The sequence below is a fragment of the Ctenopharyngodon idella genome, chromosome 11 (genome assembly GCF_019924925.1).
Source record: "Ctenopharyngodon idella isolate HZGC_01 chromosome 11, HZGC01, whole genome shotgun sequence".
In the NCBI taxonomy this organism is placed as follows: domain Eukaryota; kingdom Metazoa; phylum Chordata; class Actinopteri; order Cypriniformes; family Xenocyprididae; genus Ctenopharyngodon; species Ctenopharyngodon idella.
In genome coordinates, this window is record NC_067230.1 from 8,572,534 (window position 1) to 8,590,831 (window position 18,298).

At 37.9% G+C, this 18,298-nt stretch overlaps 1 protein-coding gene and 1 long non-coding RNA gene across 3 annotated transcripts in view; one reads left to right on the forward strand and one right to left on the reverse strand.

Annotated features, from left to right (window-relative positions):
• The window catches only part of foxp4 (forkhead box P4), a 147,057-nt gene that overhangs the window by 23,795 nt on the left and 104,964 nt on the right, over positions 1-18,298 (forward strand). The window lies entirely within an intron of this gene.
• Positions 10,350-17,012, reverse strand: LOC127522446 (uncharacterized). Of its 2 annotated transcripts, none has more exons than XR_007932597.1 (3): positions 16,837-17,012; positions 12,289-12,420; positions 10,350-12,202 (listed from the first exon to the last, which is right to left on the reverse strand). It is a non-coding gene; the product is annotated as an uncharacterized LOC127522446 (long non-coding RNA). The 2 variants fall into 2 exon arrangements; XR_007932596.1 differs by having other exon boundaries at positions 12,289-16,214.

The following is an 18,298-nucleotide window of genomic DNA, read 5'->3' on the forward strand; positions in this document are numbered from 1 at the left end:
CCAAAAGGTTGTAATAATATTTTGCTTCATATAAAGGTATTTTAAAGATTTTGAAGTGTCAAAAGGGATTCGGTTTAACTGTCCAAAGGCCAATACAGCCATTTAATTTGTTATTAAAATATCTTAAAATGTAATAAATATATATATTTTGTATTCTGGCATGATTTTATAACATCATATATCAACATAGTGCAAAATGGTATTAAAATTATCTGTAGAAGTCATTGCTTTGTTATGAGAAAGAATGTCCAGAAAAATGAAATTCATTGATGTCATTCGGAGTAACCAATATAAAGGGACCATTTTGGATCAAGTCATGCGGTCAATATCATGTGACAGGATGTGACATCATTTAGACACCTGCAAAGGACAACACAGTTGTGATGGAAAGTAACTAACTCTCTTTTAACTATTTGAAAAATTCATGTTTTCACTTGCTCATACGCATGTCACGAAATATCAGGTCATTCGATACAAGTGCTATAAAACATGGAAAATGTGGTTTTAAAAACTTGTACTAAATATAAAATGTTTGATTGTCCTTTTGCTTGCTAGCTAGCCTGTTAGCATTGTTTGAAAATATCGTCATTTGGTAAAACCGAATTTTTTTTATCTTGTGATAAATGACAAAAGCAGTGTTAATTGATTATAAAAAACACATATCTCATTGTTAACACTTAATAAAACTTCAAAATTAATTATATCTCCATTAAATTTTGACGCTTTTAAAAACCTTATTCGTCAATGACCCATATATACAGTATGTGTGTGTGTATATATATATATATATATATATATATATATATATATATATATATATATAAAATAAGGACTTGTAGTTCAATTAAATTTGGTATGCTTCTTTGAATCTTTCAGGACTCATTGTAAGGGACTGATGCTTTACATCAGTCTCTCTCCTTCTCAGTCCATTTTTCCTGTTATTGCTGGAGCACTGTTACGGCGCCTTATTTTTCGTTGAAAGGCAAGTGGTGTGCGATTGATGAAAAATGAGTGGAGAGAGAGCAAGTTCCAGGAGGAGAGAGGGAGAGACAGAGCCGAGAGTTGTTAGAGTTTAAACAATCCTTTTTTGTGACCTGGTTCCTTATTACTCTTCTGGCACCTGCAGTATTTTTCAGTGTTTTGGAAATGTAAACAGACTCAAAATGCCTCCAGATGTTGCCAGCTGTGCTCACCACCACCGCAATATACTGGGAAATGGAGCTTGGGATGTGTGTGTGCATGTATGTGTGTGGAAGTACTGAAGGACAAAAGCATTGTGGGTTTCCAATATCTGTCTTATCATGTATTTTGTGCTTCTGTATGCTCATTGTATATATTTTGTTTGTAATTTTTTTGCCATTGTGATCAAGACAGAGCAGTGCGTCATCTCTGTGTTTTTCAGGCCTGTGAATAGACACATTGTGTCTTTTTCAGTTCAGCACGACCCGTTTTGGCTAAATCCAGTATCTAGTTGGTGAATTAGAAAGCGCCTTTACAATACATTTAAAATTTGAAAATACAATTAAATGTCGTTGCTGAGGAGATAGAAATATGACAGAAAGCTTCCATAAAAGACATTGACCTCGCAAACCTCCCATTACAATGGAGACACCTTACTTCAAAGAGGTGCAGGGTGTTAAGGAAATGTTAATTGGTTGACACCGAGGGGGAATGGTGCTGTAAATCGCCCAACAATTTGATCCAATCACTGGCGATGAGTGGACCCCCGTGACACTGGTCCCAGCTGTACCTGTGAGCGCCGCAAATATAATTTTAATTTTATTTAGCCTAATTATGACTGCGAACAGGTTCAATCTCCATTTCCACGCAAACAGACCGATATAATAATCACTTAACTAGGTTTTAATTGTGTGCTCTTGGTGCTTATTTTGTGTGTAACAGTTTTATAATAAATACAACTGTAATTCATCAGACAAGCATGAAAGGATTATTTTAATTAGTGAGGCAGCTTTGCCCAAAACTGTGTCAGTATTTGGAAACAGGTTGAAGTAAAGTCAATTTTGCACATAGAATAATACACTTGCGCACCATAGATGTTCGGACCACCTTGCACTGTCCTCTGAAAGTAATTAGAGTGCTAAAAGATTTTACTTTGGTTTAGTCCTGATGATCACATTCGTCCATTCCTAAATCTGAGTGTGTAGGAGAACCACATGCACTGCTCTCAGTAGCCGGAATGTGTTTGATCACGATGAAAAGAATAAAGCGAGGAGTTTATCACCTCTCGCTGCTTTGGAAAGACGTGTTCCTATTATAGCAAATAAATAAGGATTTGTCTCTGCTGGAGCATTGATGAGGATTTTAATTCCCAAGAGCCTTTGAACATGTCCCTGCACTAAGAAATGTTTAGTCATGCCGGTCCATTTAGCCTTTTAATCTCTGCTGAAGTTCTGGGGGTTGAGTGATGTTTCCAGCTCAACAGGTTTTTGAGATCTACTTTTAGAGGTCTCAGGGAAAAGAATTCCCCTTAATTTTTCCCCCCTTTTTTGTAGGATTTGTACACGCACAGACAATAAAAAGGCTTCACAGCTTGAGGGGTGACAGCTTCTGAGCCTGTGCCAGTTTTTAACCATCAAGACCTTCAGATATTCCACATGGATTCTAGATGTTTGCGTTTTGCATGCAGCATCTGGCATGGCTTTTTTGTCCTTTTTTTTTTTTTTTTTTGTTACATAAAAACCACATTAGGGGATAAGTTTAGACTACATCTAAGTCCTCAGACTAAAGTCAAACGGATGTCAAGCAAGATCCTGTCCCTCTTCTCAATGCCCTTACAAAAACATACTATGTTATCATGATATCTTGTTCTAGAGCTTTACTTAACCAGTTAGCACTATGCTAAGACAATAGGCTAAGCTGTTAGCATGCCAACCGTAAGAAAAGGGAAATGTTTGATTTGGCCATTTTAGTAATTTACAAGACATTACCATGTTTTTGTGATCAAGAGTAATTTTTTTTTTTTTTTTTTTTTAATGAATATGTAAAAAATACAACAATCGTGATTCATTTTTCTATTATTTCTTATTAAAAGTCAACCCAGCCAATTGCCTTGATGATGGATAGGATCTTTGCATGATATCTTGCAATAATGTTTTGTAAAAGTTAACTAACATGCTAATCTTGAGTCTAAATGTTATGTCACAAGAAATCAAAGCAGCAGTTCACTGTGCAGATATGGCTAGGAGCCACCGGGAGAATTTTTGCAAAGCAAACTATTCCATTTTTTTTTTTTTTTTTTTTTCCCTCTCAGTTTTGGCCTTGTTTTGGCCTTGTCTTGCTTGCAGACTGGGTATTAAACCATAATTCTGAACAAAAGGAACTCCAATTTTGTCCCACATGCCAGACACAATTCACAGCGAAACGACTGATTCCGAAACTACCCAATAATGCAGTTGCGGCGGTGGGTGTAAAACCAGACGTCTACAAAAACTTCGAATCATACGTCATCCCACTTCTTCAGCACTGATGCAATGAGTCGTCTTTTCGTCTTTGAGGTGAACAGTCAAATTCAAGAGATGCGATAAAATGACAAAAAAACAAAACGACAACAAAAAAACAACTTTTAAACATGTCTTGAACTTGGAGAGAGAGAGAAAAAAAAAGAATGCATGCTGGAATTTGGGTGATTGAAGAGCGAGAGAAAGAGAGAGAAACAGAGGTGCCTGGGACAAAAGCAGTATTGTATCATTTAAATGACTTCTGAAGTGAAAGCTTTAAAACTTCTCCAGAGGGCTAGGTCCATAAAACAGAGAAACAGGGGTTGGCAGGCCCGCACCTAGACGCTTCCAGGAAAAGGAGATGTAAAAATCAATTTGCCGTGAAAAAGGTAAACAATCGGAAATGACAAATATGCAGTTTTTTTTCCATTCCTTTATTTTCGAAGGTATTAATAAAAGCAGAGGGGAACGAGAAGTCAGAGTCAGAAGTCTCCGGTGAAAGATAGCAGATGGCGTCCCCCCTCCCCCCACAGGACCCCCACCCTTTTCCCGTCCCCGGCTGTCTTGATAATTCCAAGCTGTGTTATTTTTTTTTTATTTTTTGGTTGTTTTTGAGCCATCGAATCGTTTAAAGCTATGCAGACAGGTCTTGAAAGTTCTACCAGTAGCGGTTGTACTATTTTTGTTTTATTTTTTATTCTACAGTAGAGACATGATACATGGCGAATAACTGTGATACGCAGGAATGTCAGCAACAGGTTGGTGCCATTGTGGAGGAAACGATTACAATAACTCAAAGAAGCACCACAGATTGTGTTCGAATAAAACAGTCAAGGCCCCAGATGCTCTGGAATGCGTTTTGTTGAAACAATGAAGAGAAATCAATGTGCTTTAATTGTCTTTTAAAAGCATCGACTTTTCCTTTATTTATTTTTTTCTCTTTCAGATCCCCAGAACCCCCCCCACCCCCAGCTCCACTCGTACCTTTTAGCCCGAGTGTCTAGTTTGATGTTGGCTTTGTGCTAGCGCTCACCTCCTCCTGACTAAGGGCGTTAGCTCTGCCTGGCTGCCCCTGGGCTCGGGCTCGGGGGCTCTGAACCAGACTAGCAGCCTTTCTGAGTCAGTCATGCGAGCTCTCCAATTAAAGCCAAAGGAATGAATATGCCTCTTACACGTCCAGTCTATCCGCCGCTATCATTACAGAACCGCTTCTCTAAAGATGGCCTTTCAAGTACGCTTGGTGTCAGAAGTAAGGAGATTGGAATGAGCCCTTTTAGTATGCACTTCATTAGAGTGTTATTGCCCGAGGTTCTATATATATATATATATATGTATATGTGTGTGTGTGTGTGTGTATGTATGTATGTATGTGTATATATATATATATATTGTTTTGTTTTTGTTTTTTTTTTCTATTAAAAAAGGCCTCAAACTTCCACTACCCAATGTTTTGGGTCTGTGTTTTGAGACACAAATGAAATGAGGTGTAAATGCAGATGTTTGCGCAGTCCAACGCCGGCTAAACGGCATTGTGAATTCCTTTGTTGCGAGACATTTCATTTTTTCTGTGCATGTCATGATTTTTGTCTTAAGAAACATAATCCTCTTTTCATTTTCCCCCTCCGCCTCCCTCGTTGAAAAGAAATAGAACTCTTTAAAAACTCCCTCGGGAAACAAAACAAAAAAAGGGGGGGAAGGGGGAAAAAAAGACAGGGGGAAAAAAAATAACAAATACATTTTCCAGGTCCTAATTAGCCCGTTTTTCTCCCTCTAGATATTCTTTATTTCTTCTCCTTCACTCTGCCTTTCTCTCCTTCCCGTTTCCTCAGCATTTACTCTCCCTGCGTAATTGAACTTGTCCACGTATCCTTCTCTGGAGAAGGACAAAGAGGCTAGTCTTACAGTATGAGTACAGAACGGGGAGAGAGATATAACGAGATAATGCCATAAAATCCATTTTTCTTTCCCTTAAATCTCGCCATAGTGGCCTGTCAGCACCTGTAAGCGGAGACTTGTAAAACGAAGAGGACGAAACTCGATCATCAGGGCGATTACGGTAGCGTACCGTCTGCACGCTGTTCATTAGAGTTGATCTCACTCTCCGCTCGCCGCACAAGCTGTTAATATCTGCTTGACTTTTAAATGCCACAACAAGCTGACTCACGATTATAATGGCCAGACTCACTCTCACCCGTGTTTTATTTTTCTTTTGGTGAGGCAGATAAACAGTTAGCTTGAACTAGGCATTGCGCACACACATCGCAGCATGCAAACCATTAATTCATAATGAGATAATCATGTGGAGGGATACATTCGGTAGCATAATATTTAGACAGACACAACACAAACTTCACAAAGGGAGGCAGCCCAGACTGTATCTCCCCTTCTACCCTGTGTTTTCTTTATTACAATTATTTTTATACACATAATCTTTGTGAGTAAGCCAAAACTAGCACAGATGGGCAAGTTTATGCCGTATTGCTCATTTAGATTTGTTTATTTGGTTTGTCCGTTAGTTGGCCTAGTGGTTCTCAACTGGTTTTGCTTCAGGAAATTAAGTAGCGACCCAACGCTATACCAAAATTGTTTACTCTGCAAAAAAAAAAAAAAAAAAAAAGTTCATAAAAAGTACAACTAAACAAAATATTAATTGCTGGACTCTAATTGCTGGAAAAATGAACGAATTATTGAATGAATTGTTTAAAAAAAAAAAAAGGGTTTTGAATGAATATAGTGACTCATTAATAAATACTTGTTCATTACTGGATGAATTGGTGTTTTTGAACGAATCTTTTGAATGAATAATCCAATGACAAATACATTTTTAAGTTACTTGTCGCCACCTAGTGGCGTAAAAAGATGTACTCGATACAATCTTTATTTGAAGTGCCAAGTTCTTTTCAAAAGGTGGTTTGCTCTATTTTGATTGCTATCGAAGACATCAATGTTATATTTTCTAACTTTAAACTTTTATCTCAGTACTTCTGTGATAATTTGTATATTTGTAACACAGAAATAACTACTGTGTGGTTCAAAACTGCTCTCTCTGGATCAGCACGGCAGCACGAACAGAGATTTGAATGTTCCGGTGTGATTTTTGTCAACGTTTTAATAGACACGTTTTAAAAGCCCGAATCGTTGCCATTAATAAAATAAGATGGCGTGGGTGTTTGAATCAAGATCGCGATCTTTTTACGATTAATCGTGCAGCTCTAATATATATATTGGCACACAACTTGTCAAAGTTGACATCGGTATAATTTGACTAGCTTCTATTAAATGCCAGATGAAATCCTCACCTAAATGTTGTATTTTGAGTTGAGTTTGATTGGACACAGTCTTTGATGTCAATAACAACTATAAAAACGGTAAAAGTTTAGAAACTTTTTATTTTCTTATCCAAACTCACCAGTTGAGAACCATTGCTTTATACATAACACTCCAAACTCCAGTCTCTTATACATCAGAAACATTATGGCACTTGGTCAAATTTGTCTTATCAAATAAAAATGGCCCGTTTTCCACTTAAGTTGCCAAATCCGAGGGTTTCCTATGCAAGTCTTTCTCCAATTTGTTTTCAATTCAAATGAACCAAGGCTAAAAGGGATCCCCCCCCCCCCCCCCCCTCTCTCTCTCTCTCTCTCTCTCTCTCTCTCTCTCTCTCTCTCTCTCCCTCCCTCTCTCCCTCTCTCCCACTCTCTCTCTCTTCCACTCTCCCAACTTCTGGCTGGAGGGCTGTATTGAAATTGGCACTTTGAATACCCATAGTGCTCTTTGTGCCGTATTACAGTGATTGGCACAACACACTTACTCATGTCTGGGAAGACTTTAGCAGTATACATTTTCACATTGTGTCCAGATGATTTATTTATTTGTGATGGGCATTTGGTTATTATATTTTAGGTTATTGAAATTGGATATTTGACTTACACTGTAAGAGGTTAAAATGTGTGAACTTTTTCTACCTGATCTGACATATGAAAATGATTTTAATGCTTTAACCTAATGTAGTCAGGTTGATTGAGTCATTTTAAATAATCTTTTTAATTTAGCAGTTGCCAAATGTTAGCACATATTTTACGTTACCTGAAAATGTAGTGTATGGCATAATTGTTATATTGTAGTTAGCAATGAATTTATTAAAGTTAATGAAATAATTATAGAGTTGTATTTGTCAGATGTTACAAGAATCATCCATCCATCCATCCATCCATCAATTTTACATTACAAATATATGTGCTGAATTTTTAGAGTATAAAGTCTCATGATGGTTTTGTTCCAAACACAGCTTAGTGAACTTTAAACTAGGCTAGGAACAACTTTAAACAACCTAGACAGAACTTTAAAACATGCATTCAAATACTTTAACCTTGAAATCTCCCCTCGCAAATGTGGCAGTACTTTTTTTTTTCATCTTTTAAATGTTTGAGTGTTTGATAGTTTGAGGTCTATAGCAGAAACCACTCGGGAATTAATGTCATTCATATGCCCTGCGGAAATTACTTTTGAAATGCATATAATCTAAAACATGCAAATGAGGCTGACTTTATGCACCCTGTTTAATATGAATTATCATTTTCTGAATACCTATTATTACTGCGTACATTTCTCCAATTATATTGTTCTTTTTTTGTCACTTCTGCGCTCTCGCACACACACACACGCATGCTCACCCCTAAAAGTGTGACACGCGAGGGAGAGAGAGACAGAGAGAGATAGAGAGAGAGAGCGAGAGAGAGAGTGCCCTAGCGTGTATATTTCTTCTGGAATTTTCTTCCAGTATTTTAATGACGTGTAATAAGGCTGATAATGACACAAAGGCAGCTACTCTTGTTCCGTAGAGAGGAACGGAAAATGAACAAGGTGAAAAGGCGACGTGTCACGTACTGATTTTAAAATCATCCTCGCTGAAATTGAATTGGGACAAGAGCTGCTGTTTTCATAGCGGAAAAAACACTTCACGCTGGATATAAAGACAAGTTAGTGAGAGCAAGCATAATTCATGAATATTGAATAAATGCAGTGAAAAATTTATGTAATATTAAAGCGAACTCTGCATGTTTAGTTTCTTCCCTGATTCTACACGGGTTCTGACACCTCATAACAATGACTACAGTTAAGCAATTAATGTTCTTGTCTATGAAACGGGTGTATATGTGCCCTCTTTTTTTTGGTTGGGGGGGGCTGAGACATTAATTGAAGGCATCCATTTTCAAACGAATTACCTCTCTAATTTATTTATATTACATTATGAATTATTCAATTGATATTATTATGATTCAAATTAGTAATGCTTTTCTACTGTTCGTTCTAGTGATATCAATTTGCATTCAAGTCACTTTAACAAAGATTTTCCTTTCTGTGCTAAATAATAAAACAGACGTTTTTTAATGCAATCAGCACTGCTGAAGATGGAATTAATATTTTAGCTTTTACTCTTGGTGAGAACTTTATTAGGCAGTGCAACTACTGGAGAATATAATATGGAAATTACTGGCAATTGAACGCTCTCGGTTACTAGTTATAAACAGCGGTGGTTTTCTCCCAGAAATCAAGGAACCAAGAAAAAAGGAAAAGAAAAAAAAAAAGTGCATGTGTTTGAATGTCTTTAGTCATGGAGCCATTTTCAAGATGGTGTAGAGTTATTGCTTATGAGACGCCTTGGACCAAGTTCAGAAGTACTAAAATTCAATTAATTTGAAAAATGGACATGCTATCATTTTTCCACATGCCTCCTTCTAAAGTGTTGTTTTTTATTATGGAGTTATAAAATTTTATTTGATTATACCCACTCTGATCCAATCAATTAATTAATTAACTCAGAAATCCAGAGTGCCAGTCATGAAAGCAGATGTATAAAAATTATATCATGTCTACTTTGAACTTTAGACATCACTTTGCCCCACCGCCTCGCTTAAAGTCTTAAGTTAGTCGCATTTCCTCCTCTTCAGGCCAGTTTAATCAGTCCTTTTCATCATTATTTATTTATTTATTTATTTATTTTTTTGTCTGAAAAAAAGTAAAAGTTTAAGTCTAACCTTTAATTGTTTTTTAATATTTGTGAGAATAAAGACCAACAGACCATGTTCTGTTTTTGCTAAAACTCTTAAATTAATAAACAGCTTCCTTGCTTTGAGTCGGCATGGAGCAAAAACATGAACTGGTTTCACTCCAGATTTTCCTGTTCCCACTGTCTTTTTTAAAAATTTAGATCGGCTAACTCTCAAACTCTGTCTTCCCTCTCTCACTGTAATCTAAGCTGCTGTTCATTCAAACTTTATCTTGCATATGAAGGTCATGTTCATAAAGCAGATTTTGCATCCGGGTGCATTTAGGCATTTGTTGGATTGCTTGCTCTTCAAAGCCATAAAGTTCCACCTCTGTTCCACCATGTTAAATACAATTTGGGAATTAGTGCCTCAGGCGGTCTTGAGACTGCCCTTGCCCCATCATTAGCCTCTTAAACCATTACAGGACATGAGAAATGGCTTTATTCATCTTGATGATCACAGGATAATAACCACTGCCTATTAACACGACCCACAAGCCCCTGTCAACCTCCACCTATAAAGAGCCACACACTCAATACACGATCCTTACAGATATGTATCAGTCCATCAATCTATCTATCTATCGTTCATTCTATCTATCTATCTGTAGGCTGACATTTAAGTCAGTGGCTCCCAACATTTTTAGCCTGAAGTACCCCCACCACCCTATTAATAAGGCTGAAATCCCCCCTTCGACACTAAACCAAAGAGTCAATGTTATAGGTTAAAAAGACTAAATACTCATTTTAAATTTTAATATAAATCCAACATTTGATGGAAAACGAACACTTTTATTTAAAAATAAAAAAGATGGCGGCAGAGGAGCACTTGTTGGCTCATATTAGCCATTTCCACGCCCAATATAGTTTTTTCACCCACGTTTTGCTTTTGAATTTATATTTAGACATTATAAAAGCACTATGTTTAAAAATACTTTTTTTTTTTTTTTTTATCAAAGCTTAGCACTTTTTTTGTACTGAAGTATGATGTAGAAGTCATAAAATCTCATGAAAAACAACAACTTTTCAACAAGCGCTCCCTTTATAATCACTGAAGCTGTCAGTCAGTTCAGCGCAAGCTCACTGATTTCGGCACACTTGCAAAACTAACCATTTTAATCAATGAATCTATCTAAAATGCACAATAAATCTCTAATTTACAATGTATTACGCTTTGTTTGTTTTAATGGGTTTGGGTTTGTGAGCATGAAGGACTTAAACTAGCACTAAACTGAAACTCATTCAGCGTTTTGAGGCATTTTAAACACCTCTGATTGTCCATTACTTTCAGCAGACATGCCCGTGATTGGCTAAAATATGCTCAACTCTGAAAAATCACGTTGTAAATAGACACAGTTGCAGCGATTAATGCATCAGGCTGGGATGATGCTGAGGCAATTGATGGCGTTCCTGTGATGCCTATTCTGCCTATGCGGTACAAACCCAGCAAAATCTAAATCTTTTCGCGTACCCTCTGGAACCTGCTCACATAGCCCTGGATGGGAATCACTGGTTTAAGTGGATGAGTATGTGTGCGTTCAATGGCTGACAAATGGGCTGATTGTGAAAGCCCAGCACCTATTCCAAATATTTGCCATGATCTGTGTGCATCTGATGGTGAGGAGTCCTCATATAGAAATCTCCAGTTTCTTAAACATCAAGGGCAGAATGGAAAATCACTTACTTTTGGCCAAAAAGAAAAAGGCAGAGGGTGGTAGTAGTAGTGTCAGGGGGAGTAAATGTTTGCCCCGGTCACACAGGCACACAGAAGCGATCTCATCAGTCGGGAATGCTGGTGGTGTTTACCGAATGCAACGAAACCCACCTGATTAAAGCTAATCTTTATGGGCTCGACAAACAGGACTTTGCCTCCTTCTGCATCAGGTGTGCGTCACAGCAGGAACACATCAGATCGCCATATGGTACATTAGATATCATATGAATCCAATTGCCTCCCCACAGACTTTTTTTTTCCTGATTGTCTCCTCTGTTTTATTTGGCCTCGTTTTCTTTCCCCCGTGAGAATATTTCTTACTTTTTTACTTTCATATTGGCATGTCCTTGATAATTGAATTGTCCTTTAAGTGCCTCTGATTTTTGAGACAGTCGGCGGGTAAGCAATTCCTTAATTGTCATCTGCCATAGTTTAGATTTGAAGGGAAAAAGGAAAACCTCAGCTGAAAAAAAAATTAGTTTGAAATTAGGACACCAACTCTGAAGCCCATTGAAAATTATCACAAGATCAAAGTTGTGTCATTAGCCTCGTGAACGCAGATCATTCCGTTCATTCCATTTTCTTTTTCCATGCTCCCATTTTTTTCTGTGCCCTTTGTCTCAGCCTGTGCCGTAGGGAAATGAATTGGTTATTTTTGGACATTGGTGGTCCTAAGCTTCAGTAATAAGAGCTAAGGGTTTCGGTTGTGACAGTAAAAGCAGTCTAGTTCCCAATAAACCAGCAACCATTCCAAATGTTTACCTTCACTGCTCTTTAAATCAGCATGGTGGGAATGTACATGCACACTAATGTTTCTTTTAGATGTTAATTCGTCTTTGAGGCCAAGAAAAGAGCAGATAAAGTCTATCTATCGCACCTGTACAAGCTGGAACTGTTCCATGTGATCACAAGAGGAGGCTGTTGAGTTCGACTGGATCTGTAGCTCGTGTGCTGTACAAAAGCACCATCTTTCCTCGAGATCTGAGAATGAGGGCAAAACACAAAATAGTGTATAATCTTTACAGGGCAATAATGAGTTTACAAAGACTTTGTGTGTATTTGATTACCTGGTATTTAGAAGATATCTTTTATCCTGGGAGATGTACAGTACACTAATTGTAGGGATCTGCTTGGAGCAATTGAGGCAGCTGGGGTGGATGTATTTTGCATTGATCCAGGTAACCAAGTTTTTTCGGAAGCTTTAGCATAAGGATAAAACAATTAATATTATTAAAATCACCAACGTTTAAGTGTATTTCCCTTTGGATAGGTGAATAGACAGTCATAGTGCTTTGAATGAGAAGTAACTCTGATTCCTTTAGTCAACATGAAAAAAAGTTAAAACTATGTTTACTTTATTAATACTGTACATGTTCCTGATCATTACATAATTTATCAGTGCATGTTATTGCAAAGAAAAACATTTGGCTTTACAACTTTACTTTTCGGCTGTTAGAGTTACTATCCCTCTTATTTTCGTCCGACACACTCTCATGACAATTTGTTGTTATTTTACATTTTGGCAAATTGGTGACAAATTTCTACGAATTCATATAATCTCATTTGTACATTTTTGTACAACCCACTGAGGATTTTGTTTAGAGGTTGAGTTTTTTTTTTTTTTTTTTTTTTGTCAGTAATTTTGTTATGCTTTTTTTTTTTTTTTTTTTTTTTCGTTTCAGGTTTTTTATTTTTTATGTTTCCAGTCAGTCATTTTAGTGCTTCAACTTAAACTCATTTCAGTTAGTTGCCAACATTTCTAATTTATATCACTTTTTTCCATCTAATAATTATTTTATTTAACTTATATAACTAATAATTTTAGTTATCAGTAATAACCCTAGTTAGGACTTCATGTTTTTTTAATTGTACGTTTTCTTACAGATCACATCGTACAAATGTTGTATTAAAATGCAACTTTGTAAAATACATTTTCTCATTTGGGTTGTTTTCACTCCATTTTTGTTATATACTGCCCTCTTTTCACAATTCAATCAATTCCTGATGGATAATATAATGAAAGAAGGATAAATGTAAAAAAAAAAAAAAAAAAAATACAAATACATAAGTTTCAGCCATTGTTTTCTCATTAAATATCCTGTTTCACTCCAAAATGTCACATTACGTCAGTAAAATGGGCTGCGGACGCCATTTCATGTTAAAATTAAAGGCCTGGGGTGAGTGAGTGTGTAAGTGGGTGGCAACGTGAAGGGATTCTGTCATAATGCCAAGTGGAGCAGTGTGCCACTTCCACGGAGAGAAACCGCTCTAGAGTGGAGTGGGGAACGGCTTCGCTCATAAAAAGGGAACGCATAAGTGCTCGGCTAAGCAGTCTTCAAACGAGAGTCTCTTCTTTACTGTCAGGATATTCCAGTGCGCCGTACCCCCCGGGAGGAGAGAGTAGTTGATCCCTTTGAAGTGGCCGGTGCTGGGCCAAGGTTAAAACTGCTAAGAGACACCTAGCAATTCAGACTTTCCTTTATTATTCTATCAAGAACACTTATTTGTTTCAGACCCTTTCTTGTGGTGACTTACTTTAGGTACCCTGCTCATTACATCTCTCTCACTCTCACGCTCTTTCTCAGCTCTGGGTCTTCCTGCTATCTGTCTTCACGGCAGACAGTGACAGACTTCCCTTGGGCCCGGCCTTTTAGTTGATGTAGTCATACCTGCCCCCCACCACCACCACCAACCATACGTCTAGGGAAGACAAATCTGGAGGAAGAGCCGCAAGCTGTGTGTTCTAACCGCTGGGACACACACACACACCTGCCCTCTGCCCTTTGGGCTAGCAGTTGGAGTTGCTAACAGAAATACACCCTATCCTTCCGTAGACCGCGTTCCTGAATGTTTGTGTCCCGAGAGCAGTTCTTCCTGATGAGGCAAATAAATAAACACAATGAATGTGTGTTTGCTTCAGAAACAGCTTCTTTTTTTTTTTTTTTTGGACTTCAATTAAGAGGTTTAACCTATATTTTATACAGTCTGGATGTTTACTTTTTCCTTGTAAAAGTATCTTTTTCAAAATCTAGTGAGCTACCCCGCTCACTACTGCTTACATAGGCTGCTATGTGACTGATTTGAAACACTCTTAGCATTTTGCTAAGCTACCAGTGAGGTACTTTTATACTGTAAGTGTAAAAATAAATAGTACACACAAGTATTTTTAATTACACATAACTATTTTTATAGACACTTCTCAGTATTGAATGAATATATAAGCATTTATAAACATTTTTCCCCTCATCTGCCATTTTGGATTTTTTTTTTTCACTGAGGTTTACATTTAATGCATTTGACACTTGCACCTATTTTTTATATACACTGCATAAAATGTAAGCTTTATAGTAAACATTTTTCACCTTTTTCATAATTTTTTTCAACAGATTTTTTTCCCACTGAACTTTTTTTAATAAGCAACTTTCTTGCATTCAAGGTATTTATTTATTTTATTTTATTTTTTTATATGTGTATATATATTGTGTGTGTGTGTGTGTGTATGTATATATATATATATATATATATATATAATTTTTTTTTTTTTTTTTTTTTTGTGTGTGTTGTGCAACTAATCTCAACTGTTTGAGGTACAGTAGCTTGTCGTAATGCATTATGGGCCAAAATGAAGTATCTTAGTAAACGGCATAGTTAAAAACAGCCTTGTGTTGAACCTGTGGTGTCTTAAAATGTTCCTTTTATAGGCAGTTCACTAGATTTTGGAACAGAGCAAGTTGTTACGTGTGCTCAGGTGGACTTTGAATTGCTCGATTATATTTGGTGACAAACAGAGGCAGCGCACTCCTGACAAAGCGTTCACTTCTCCGCGGGACTGTTGTTTCAGTAGCCTGAGGGAGAAGACGTGAGATGTGCTGGCACAACTGTGGCTGTCTCCACTAATCATGTTGGCTTCTTCTTTGTTTTATTAATAAGAGCATTCCTGTGAGCTGATGCAAGGCTCTAGAAACAGCCTTTGTGGGACTTATATAAATAGACCTGTATAAGGCTTAACATGATAAAGAGTTATTAATCTGGTAACCTGCTGAAAAGAAGAAAAAAAAAAAAAAAACACTGCGACGGGTGTCTGTGTGTGCTAGCGTGTGCGTAACGTGCAGAAAGAGCTGTTCCACAGGTGCAAAGGAAGACAAATAAAGCTAACAGCCCTGCTGAAAAAATGGGAAATGGTTCCGCATATGCCTTGAAGAGTTCCTATATAAAGAACAGGACAGGAAAGATGGAGTAAATGAATGAGTCGGTGATAAAAAAAAAAAAAGTGGGAAAGGACTGGCAGAATAAAGCGGTATTCCATTTTTATAAATATTGTCAAAGTTGTCATCTTGTATTACGTCCGTTTTATTTTCTTTTTAGATCTGGGTAATGCTCTTTGTAGTTAAATGGAGCTCTGGTGTGTGCCGGAGAGCTGAAGTTGCAAATTTAAACCAGTCTGTCGACATTGCCATGTGAGTTACGGCTTGAATCCTTGCATTATTTTAAACATTGCTTCTTGAACAGTCCTTTTCACTGCAAAGGAAAATCTTTAGCCGGTTTAATGTTTGCCATATTTTCTTTCACTGAGACCCAAACAAGAGGGGAAAAAAGCAAAACATGTGTAAAATAAAATTTCAGGTATCACAGTCAATTATCCGTTATAGAGCTTTCAATGTTTTAGAGGCCAGTAATAAGCTTTTATGTGAAGGATTTGAAATATACTCATTTTCATCTGAAATAATAAAGACTGATTCCATTAGCTGGCGCTGAACGGACCATCTGAACTTGGCGCTGGCCGTTTACCATCTTCATTCTGGTGAAATGATCCAGGCTGGAAGTACTGAATTCAGAGGGCATTAGTGGGGCTTGTGTTTTGGAGTCGGACCGGAACGATGAGTCCAATCCACAGTCTGGGGCTGCAGATGTGCTGATCTGGGATCAGTCGGCTGGATCTGACAGCCTCAATCCTCTTCAAAGCTCTCGGGCATGCCAACCGGGCCATGAAAGACTGTAAAAGCAGGTACTCCGGTTCAGAGGTATATAGACTTCCACTTCAGTGAATCTGTGCTTCAGCCACTGAGACTGTCATCATTTGAACGTTTACAGATTGACTTCAAAAGTTTTACTTTGTTTTTTGTTTCTTTTTTTTAAATACATTGAAGTGTTATTCAATATACATGTTTTTAATTCATTTAGTTAATGATTGAGATCTGAATGCAAGTATTAAAGATGTAAGGAATTATTTTTCTTTTTACACCATGAGCCATTAAATTGAAACGTAAAATTCAAAGAGTACATTTTTACATGTTCTAAATTTTCTTTTCTTTTTCATGGACGTTCTTATATGTCATTGACTTTTGTTGCATGAAAAGCATAAACTGCTTTTAAGTTCATTTAGGCAGGAACACCTGATGCTTTGTCTACATTAATAGTGTTGACGTCTTTAGCAAACTGTGTTCCCTAAACAATAAAAAAGGGAGCTGGGAAAAGACAATCTACCTTTCACCTCTGACCCTGTCGGAGTACTGGAAGCTTTTAGTCCCCGCTGGGCTTACTATTTTTTGAGAGGGTGTGAAGTGACGGCCCACCTGTATGAGATTTACCCAGGAGACCTCCGCCCCTTGGCCTACCTGGCTCAGACGGCGTCTTTTCAACCCCCTGCTCTCTTGGAATCCTCTGTTCCCGTGCCAGCCGCCGACTCCGACCCTGAGCACAGGAACGGAACTGCAGCTGCCTCAGGGGTAGACGGAGAAGAGAGAAAAAGAGAAAGGAGGGAAAGGAGAATCTTTGCTTCGGGGAGGATGGGATTTAGTCATGAATGAGATAAACTGTGGTTTGTTTCGCCATCTCTCTGTTTCCTGACCTTGTTTGTTTTTGCGTTACTTCCTTTTTATTACAGATGAGGAAAAAAAAAAATTAGCAGAACTACAAAGCTTTCACTTTTTACTGCTAATATGCACTTCTGGAGCCGAATCAGAATTCAGGGACGTGTTTATCCCCGTGTTGCTATCTTACCTTAGCAACTCTCAGCATCAGCAATATAAACAGCTCTTAACAGGCAGTCACAGAAGTTCCCATGATCCCTTGTTGCAGCCTCAGTACTTGCAGAAACAGGATAGAGAATGAATCACCACCCCCTCCACCCTTTCTTGTAAGTGCCAAAGAAAATCTGCTGATATTAGAACATAAAAAAGAGAAAACCTCAGTGCATAGCCAATGCATTGCGTTACCATGCCGCGAAGACGCTGGTCCTGGGATTTTTGTTTTATCTGTTGCGAGCTGATTTTTTTCTTTGTGTTTTCGTCCCTGAAGCAAAGGCAAGTTTGGTCCCATTTCTCTTCCGTCCCAATTAAAAGGCAAATGCTCTCCCCCAAATGCACATTTTATCTCTTCGATCTGAAGAAGAACGCCCACCCTTTCTATATCGCTCACTCCCCCGTAGAAGAAAAATGCATCTTCCTCTGTTCTCACAGGTCAGAGTTCAGCTAGAGGGGCTTCGGGGGCTAAACAAGATGTGGCAAGCCTCAACATTGGCGGCTTAGATGAGCCTGCCAAAAACAATTACAAGACGCTGCAAACTTCTGTCTCACAGCCGTAATCAAAGGTTCCCTGTGCAGATTTATTGGGCTGCTTTATTTACGACCTTCCATTATAGCGGCAATATACACCCATTACGGGATATGACAAGGCTTCATGCTTGCTTACACCTCGGGCTGCTTAATATGGCAGTGATGCACTCACTCAGCAGCTGCTCGTTCCTTCAAGCTCTCCGATGCAACAAGTCTTGCATCTCTCGAACAGTTTGGGTTTCTTGCAAATGATGAAATAGGTTTTAGTCATGATGAAGAAGAGAAGTTGAAGTGGGTTTTGAAAGCTGTTGTTGGGGTTTTGGTATTGTCCCCTGCATGTTACAGCTGAGTGATATAGATGGTTTGGGTGGATGTAAATTAACCACACGCGGTTCCTCATGGGTCCATAGCCAATAAAACTACCCACATCTTTGGTTTACATCCCCCATGATACAAGACATGCCTGCATCCTCTTCAGTCATGCGAGTTTCGCGTGACTGCCTCAGTTGACAGCTTGAGATGA